Below are 6688 nucleotides of genomic sequence, written 5' to 3'. Positions count from 1 at the left end.
TTTAAAATCTCTTTAATTTTTTGAACTACGCCTTTAATTTGTAATTACCGATTTCACAGATTTGAACCATTTAATAAAATAACATTATTCAACTTAATCATATCAAACATGGTAGTTTGATTTTCAGATCTACATTTTAAAAACCTCTTTATTATCTTGAGTTATACTTTTATTATATAATACCTGAGTTCATAACTGAAAACTCTTAATTAGAGTACAATATTCAACTTAATCATAACAAGATTTGTTGAATTTCAAATTTGATTTATATCTTCCATCACTTAAAACTCTCACAGCTTACAATATAAGCTAAAAAGTATATTTTCATAGTAATAAAATTAATTATTAAATTTTTTACTTTTTCCTTTCCAAAACTAGAAAAAAAGGAAGTGAAAAGGGAAAAAGAAGAAAGAAAAGAGAAAAAGAAAAAAAAGAAGAGAAAAGAAGAAAAAAATAATAATGAGCATATTATATAATTGTGGTCATAGGCCGAGTGACGTGGAAAGGATGTCGCCCTTCGGGCTCCACCCTTTCCACGCCACGAAGCCCGATTTTTGGCCACTTTTTTGATTTTGGCCGCGTGCCAGCTCCTGGCAGGCGGCCCGCAAAATTGTGCCAGTTTGTACAACCCTAGTATCTCACCCCTCCAATTCTTCCTATAGCGCCAAAATTTCTTGATGATATGTCGTTGCATTTCACCAAAAATTTTCGACGCCATATAGAGAACTAGAGTCTGTGAGGTACTGATTTTAAAATTCAGACTAAAAAATTAATATTATTATCCTTTTTGTTTATTTTATGTAAAGGGAAAAGTGCCAAATTTGGTTGGTGAGTCACCCTCAAGATCATGAAAAAATTTCTGTGAAATTGCTACTCTCTATTAGCAAGTTTGAACTTAAATTATTCCAGTGTTCTAGCTGGCTTTTATGCACTATTACCCCACATTCCTATATCCATTGAGGTACTTCACGACAGGAGGTCTATTGGGCTCAAATTTCTTCACTGAAATATTCGTTTACCTAACAACCCATAGGTTGATCTCGGGGCTAGCCAATTTTCAGTATCGGCATCCTTGAAACCCTGGACCTTACTGCCACAGGGAAAGGTGATTTACACTAGCGGTTTTTTGTTAGAGGAAAACGGAAAAAACCATCGATGCACAGAATAGAATCCACTACTGTGGGTACCGAACCTGGACTGGCTGTCGTCCATCCAACAGTACCATATGCTAGAATCCATTAAATTTAAATTGTTCAAAAATATAATATAAATATATCTTATATATATATTAAATTCGGCTTCATCAAGTTGAATATTTGCTGTTAAATCAACCTTATAACTCCAAGTGCTCATGATATTATCAAGGTGTTCAGAATCCTTGGTATTAATCATGAACGTGAACATCGACATGCCAGGGGTAAAAGTAGATATGAAGTTATTTATCCAAACATGATCTGGCATGTCGATATTCACTTTTTTAAACACGATATGCATAATCCTCCAACCAAACCAGTTAATGTTTACCTGTTGTGGAGAGAGTTATCGACAAATTTGGTCTGCCCAATGTAATTTGGAGAGACAATGGGGGCGAGAACTGCGGCCTCTTCATTGAATCAATGAAGCCAAAAATATTGTTCTCATTGTCCATACATGAACGGGAAGATATTCAGCAATGGATCAACAGGTATAACACCAAACCCCATGTATGCTTGAGAGCTCATAAGATTAATGGCAGACTTATTCATTTGTCTCCATTTCAAGCATATGAAAGGCTTGAAAAGTGGGGAGATGAAATGCATCCAATTCGAGAGCAAACAATAATAATTTTAATTGCTTAATATTAATATTTGATAAGTTTTAAATCTTTTTGTACAATTTCGGGATTTATAGGTTTTTGTTGACCATCACATTTTTTGATATCGTATTTTGAGGCTTGAAATATTAGTTTTAAGCGCGTTTTTCCAATATGTAACTCTTAGGAAATAGATTTTAGTGAAGCTTTGCGATTATTAATATATGTATTGTACTTTTCCCTGATGATTCCGAGTATTTGATCTTATGGAATTCCCGGTATCTGAAAAAGTGAGACATCTGCAGGATTATCGAGAAGTCCGATAATTTCATCCATTTTTAATGTAAAGTATTCAATTATATATTACACTTTCAGAATTTTTTAATGGATAAAATGAATTATTGATAATATATGATAATTAATATAATTAAATATTAATATAATTATATTTATAGTTTTTATATTTTGATAATTTAATTTTTTTTTAAAAAAGGAGACCCGGACAAATTTGCCCAGGGTCACTTTTTCTAAAAAATTCTACATTGCATTGATAACAAACAGAGATTTACAATAAATACTCATAATGAAATAATTACCATACTGAAGCAGTGTTATAGCTTCAAAGATTTAGCAAGATTCAAATTAGATTATGCAAAAAAAATTTCTAAACTAACAAACAGAGATTTACAATACATTCATCAATTTTATAAACAAAGATATACTTACATTATGGATTTAGTATAATATTCTCATAATAGAGTTATTATTAGAATACTATACTATAGACAATTACAATCTTTGCTTAATTAGTACAATGAATTATATTGGTATATAATTCTATTCTAATAGCGTACACTCCTAATATATTTGAGCGTTTATTAGAAGATATAATAATATAAAATAATTAAATATATATAAAAATATAATTTATTAAATATAATGATGACGAGCTAACAGAACTTTAAGCGCAGAATAAACATTATTTAGATCGATTTGGCCTGCCTCGAGTGCTTTTAATAAAGCTTGAGCCATATTGATGCACTGAAGTCTTCTTTCTTCTTTGATTTCTTCAGAATTTCTTATCATCTTTTCCATAATTCTGACAAATCTTTTGTCATCGTTTTCAATTTTGAGTCGGATTAAAAGTGATGGTGTCACTTTTGTATATAATTCAATTACCAGATCATCAAGTCTCATATTTCTTCTTTCCGGGAAGAAATCATGTTTTAAAGATCTGAAATGTGACTCTGATAAATTATTTGTAGAATCACCAGCTTCTCGCTCTCTTGCAATCCATCTGTAAATATTAAACCGCCACTGACGATTAAAATAATCGGAAGCGGTTTTATCTGTTTCAAGAAGTTGAAGTAATTCTGTAATGCATGAAAAATAGCGTGACTTCATTTTTGACAGTTTACAAATGTAAAGTGTTGCATCCTTAAAAACTTGGAAATATATACATTCATGAATTATCTTGTATATTAATTGAAAATCCATAAAACCCTAACAATATTTTTTCTTAAAAAAAAACTATAAAAATATAAATAAAATTAATCGTTAAATAAAAATATTTGATATTAGAATTTTATTGGAAAAATAAAAAACTTAATATTTTAAAGAAATACTTAAATACTTGAATGTTTTAACTTTTACATTATCATATAGACTCTCAAATTATTGATTGGAAACGGTTTGAGGGTTATCAATTTAAAAAAAATTGTGAGTTTTTTAGATTTTTGGCAATGAGTTTTAAAAATTTGTGAGTGAGAATGTGTGTTGATGCTTGGCACTTTGAAGGGAAGATGTTCTGGGTTCACAATTATTAATGGGATAAATAAAATGATTATAAATATAATATATTAGAAAATAATTTGCAAAATCTCTCCATTTTTATAAATTTAATAATAGAAGTTGATCTATATAGAAAGAGCGTTTTATCTATTAAGTTTTTGGCTTTTGCCTTCAAATCATTAATATAATTTTTTCAAAAAAATTGTTTTATTTAAAATAAACAAATTTTATCAAATAACTAGTATTTTTAAATTATCTTTTGAAAAATTGAAAAATTTACAAATTAAAAAATGGAAGACATCTTGGTTCGTCTCGAAAACCCAGAAGATCTTAAAACTTTTCAACTCCCAACCGTTCCCGCCGATCAGGTTCTCAACGTAATTGAAGAAAAATATCAAGAATACATTAATAATCCAAATGTAACTCTCGAAGATACGGCAAAAACACTTTCAATAGGAAAAGAACGTTTGAAAAAAATTTTCGTACTACTCGGCTATCCAATAAAAGAAAGAGGAAGACCAAAGAAAAAAATTTTTGAGGAAGATGTATACAAAATTTTGGAAATTAAAGCACAATATGACATTGGATACAAAAGGATCAAAGAATCATATTTCGAAAAAGTCGAAAGATTTACATTCAACGATGCTTTCAAAATTTTCAATCAACAACATTTGTTTACATTTCACAGGCATCAGAAAATCGACGAACATCCACATGAATACGTTGCTCAATATGTTAATCAATTGTGGCATACTGATTTGAAATTTCTGAAGGACGATAACGGTAACCTTCAATATTTAATTTCATTTCTTGATGACAGAAGCAGATACATTATTTGCTGGGATGTTTTCGATACAAAAGAAATGAAAAATACTGCCAGAGTATTTCGTCACGCAATTGATTTAGTCAAATTAGTTCCACATGGAATTCTCACAGATAATGGAACAGAATTCATTGGAAAAGATTTTGAAGCGGTTTGCCAAGAATTCAATATAAAACATTTCAAAACTCATCCGTACTCTCCAGAGGAAAATGGAAAAATTGAAAGGAGTTGGGAGACTCTTTTCAAGACAAACCCTGGAGTGAACGTCTTTGAGTTCATCCCCAATGTTGTTTCCCAGTATAATAGGGTATGGAAACACTCCGCATTATTCAAACTCTTTGGGGAGAAATTGACTCCATTTGAGGCCTGGGAAAGAGGCCCCAAATGGACAAAAGATCTCTGCGCTGAACCAGGCTTCGAAAAAAATCTTAGAGATTAACAAATAATTTCAAAAACAAGAAAATTCAAAAAATCACAAAAAGGAAGTTAAGGAATAAACACTTACATTTATTACATTTGGATTTTTTAAAAAATTCAGTATTATTTTTAGAAATAAGATAATATAGTTCTAAATAAAACAAAGAATGTTAAGAATGAAGAAGGAATTAGCGGATGCAGCCGAAGCACACTCACAAATTACTCTCAATATCCACTCAAATCATACAAAGTTTTGTCGAATAGTTTGATATAAAGACAAAAAATTTACAATTTTTAATTAAATCCGAACAATCTTACATATGCAGCTGAAGCACACTCACAAATTACTCTCAATATCCACTCAAATCATACAAAGTTTTGTCGAATAGTTTGATATAAAGACAAAAAATTTACAATTTTTAATTAAATCCGAACAATCTTACATATGCAGCTGAAGCACACTCACAAATTACTCTCAATATCCACTCAAATCATACAAAGTTTTGTCGAATAGTTTGATATAAAGACAAAAAATTTACAATTTTTAATTAAATCCGAACAATCTTACATATGCAGCTGAAGCACACTCACAAATTACTCTCAATATCCACTCAAATCATACAAAGTTTTGTCGAATAGTTTGATATAAAGACAAAAAATTTACAATTTTTAATTAAATCCGAACAATCTTACATATGCAGCTGAAGCACACTCACAAATTACTCTCAATATCCACTCAAATCATACAAAGTTTTGTCGAATAGTTTGATATAAAGACAAAAAATTTACAATTTTTAATTAAATCCGAACAATCTTACATATGCAGCTGAAGCACACTCACAAATTACTCTCAATATCCACTCAAATCATACAAAGTTTTATATTTTCATTTTATTGTTTCTTAATAAAGAATTTACTTTAATATTCTTAATTGTTTTCTTTTTATATTTAATTTTTGATATCTATTTTAAAAAACTTATACAAATTCGAGTCAGCTAATAATTTAATTGAAAAAATAAAAAGAAAACATATAATTTTTAATCCGTCTAATTGAATAAGCAATATTATAAATATTATGTTAAACGGTTAATTTTTTCTCAAAAAAATTATTTCGAATTTCCGAAATTTTTGACATTTTGGCTGGGAACTATGGTCTGCGAGGTACATAGATAGAATCAGTACCTCGCAGACTATAGTTCTCTATATGGCGCCGAAAATTTTTGGTGAAGTGTCAGTTAGTATGGGTTAGTTGGGTACTGAGGCACTGCGCACCTACTTACCCATGATATGTGAATTTGACACTTTACAAAACCGTTAACATATATTTTACAACACAAACGACAACACTAGCTTAACCTTAAATATTTACAAAGCCGCCAACCACTTCACCCCACTAACGAACTCACTAATGAAAAAATAAACGTTCTCATAAATTTTCTTCTATATCTTCATCGTCAATGTTAACTCTATTGTAGTCATACTTGAAGTCATAAAGTTTCTCAAGTTTTGAAATGCATAGTCTTGTTAACTTACCTTCATCATCATAAGTTTTTATAAAACTACCATGACAATCTTTATACACAGTCAATGTATAATCTACTGGTCTAGGATGAAGTGTAAAGAACATGTTATACTCAGGAAGGAAGAATAAATGTTTAAATGTATGTTTGTTATATTTTTCGATTTGTATGAGTTGCTTTTGTTCTGTCATTTACATCCAAATAAAAATTTTCAGTAAACTTAAAAATAAATGATTTCACCACTCCCACACGTATGAAAACATAGCGCAAAAATAATGTTTATGTTAGAATGTTAGATCTAACACGTTTTCTAACCTCATTTCTAACCTTGTTGAATTCATTGCT

General features: G+C 29.7%; 8 annotated features.

Annotated features, from left to right (window-relative positions):
- Positions 1-2915: 2915 nt before the first annotated feature.
- Positions 2916-3151: a mobile genetic element.
- Positions 3152-3765: 614 nt separating this feature from the next.
- Positions 3766-3817: a mobile genetic element.
- Positions 3766-3817: a terminal%2Cinverted (terminal inverted repeat of LTR286 transposon ID:TVAGG3_0123150).
- A 57-nt stretch (positions 3818-3874) lies between these two features.
- Positions 3875-4842: a mobile genetic element.
- A 70-nt stretch (positions 4843-4912) lies between these two features.
- Positions 4913-4965: a mobile genetic element.
- Positions 4913-4965: a terminal%2Cinverted (terminal inverted repeat of LTR286 transposon ID:TVAGG3_0123130).
- Positions 4966-6056: 1091 nt separating this feature from the next.
- Positions 6057-6688: part of a mobile genetic element that runs on past the window's edge.
- Positions 6057-6688: a terminal%2Cinverted (terminal inverted repeat of Maverick-1C transposon ID:TVAGG3_0123000).

Source organism: Trichomonas vaginalis, chromosome IV, assembly GCF_026262505.1.
Source record: "Trichomonas vaginalis G3 chromosome IV, whole genome shotgun sequence".
Lineage (NCBI taxonomy): Eukaryota > Parabasalia > Trichomonadida > Trichomonadidae > Trichomonas > Trichomonas vaginalis.
This window is presented reverse-complemented; position numbering and strand designations above follow the sequence as displayed.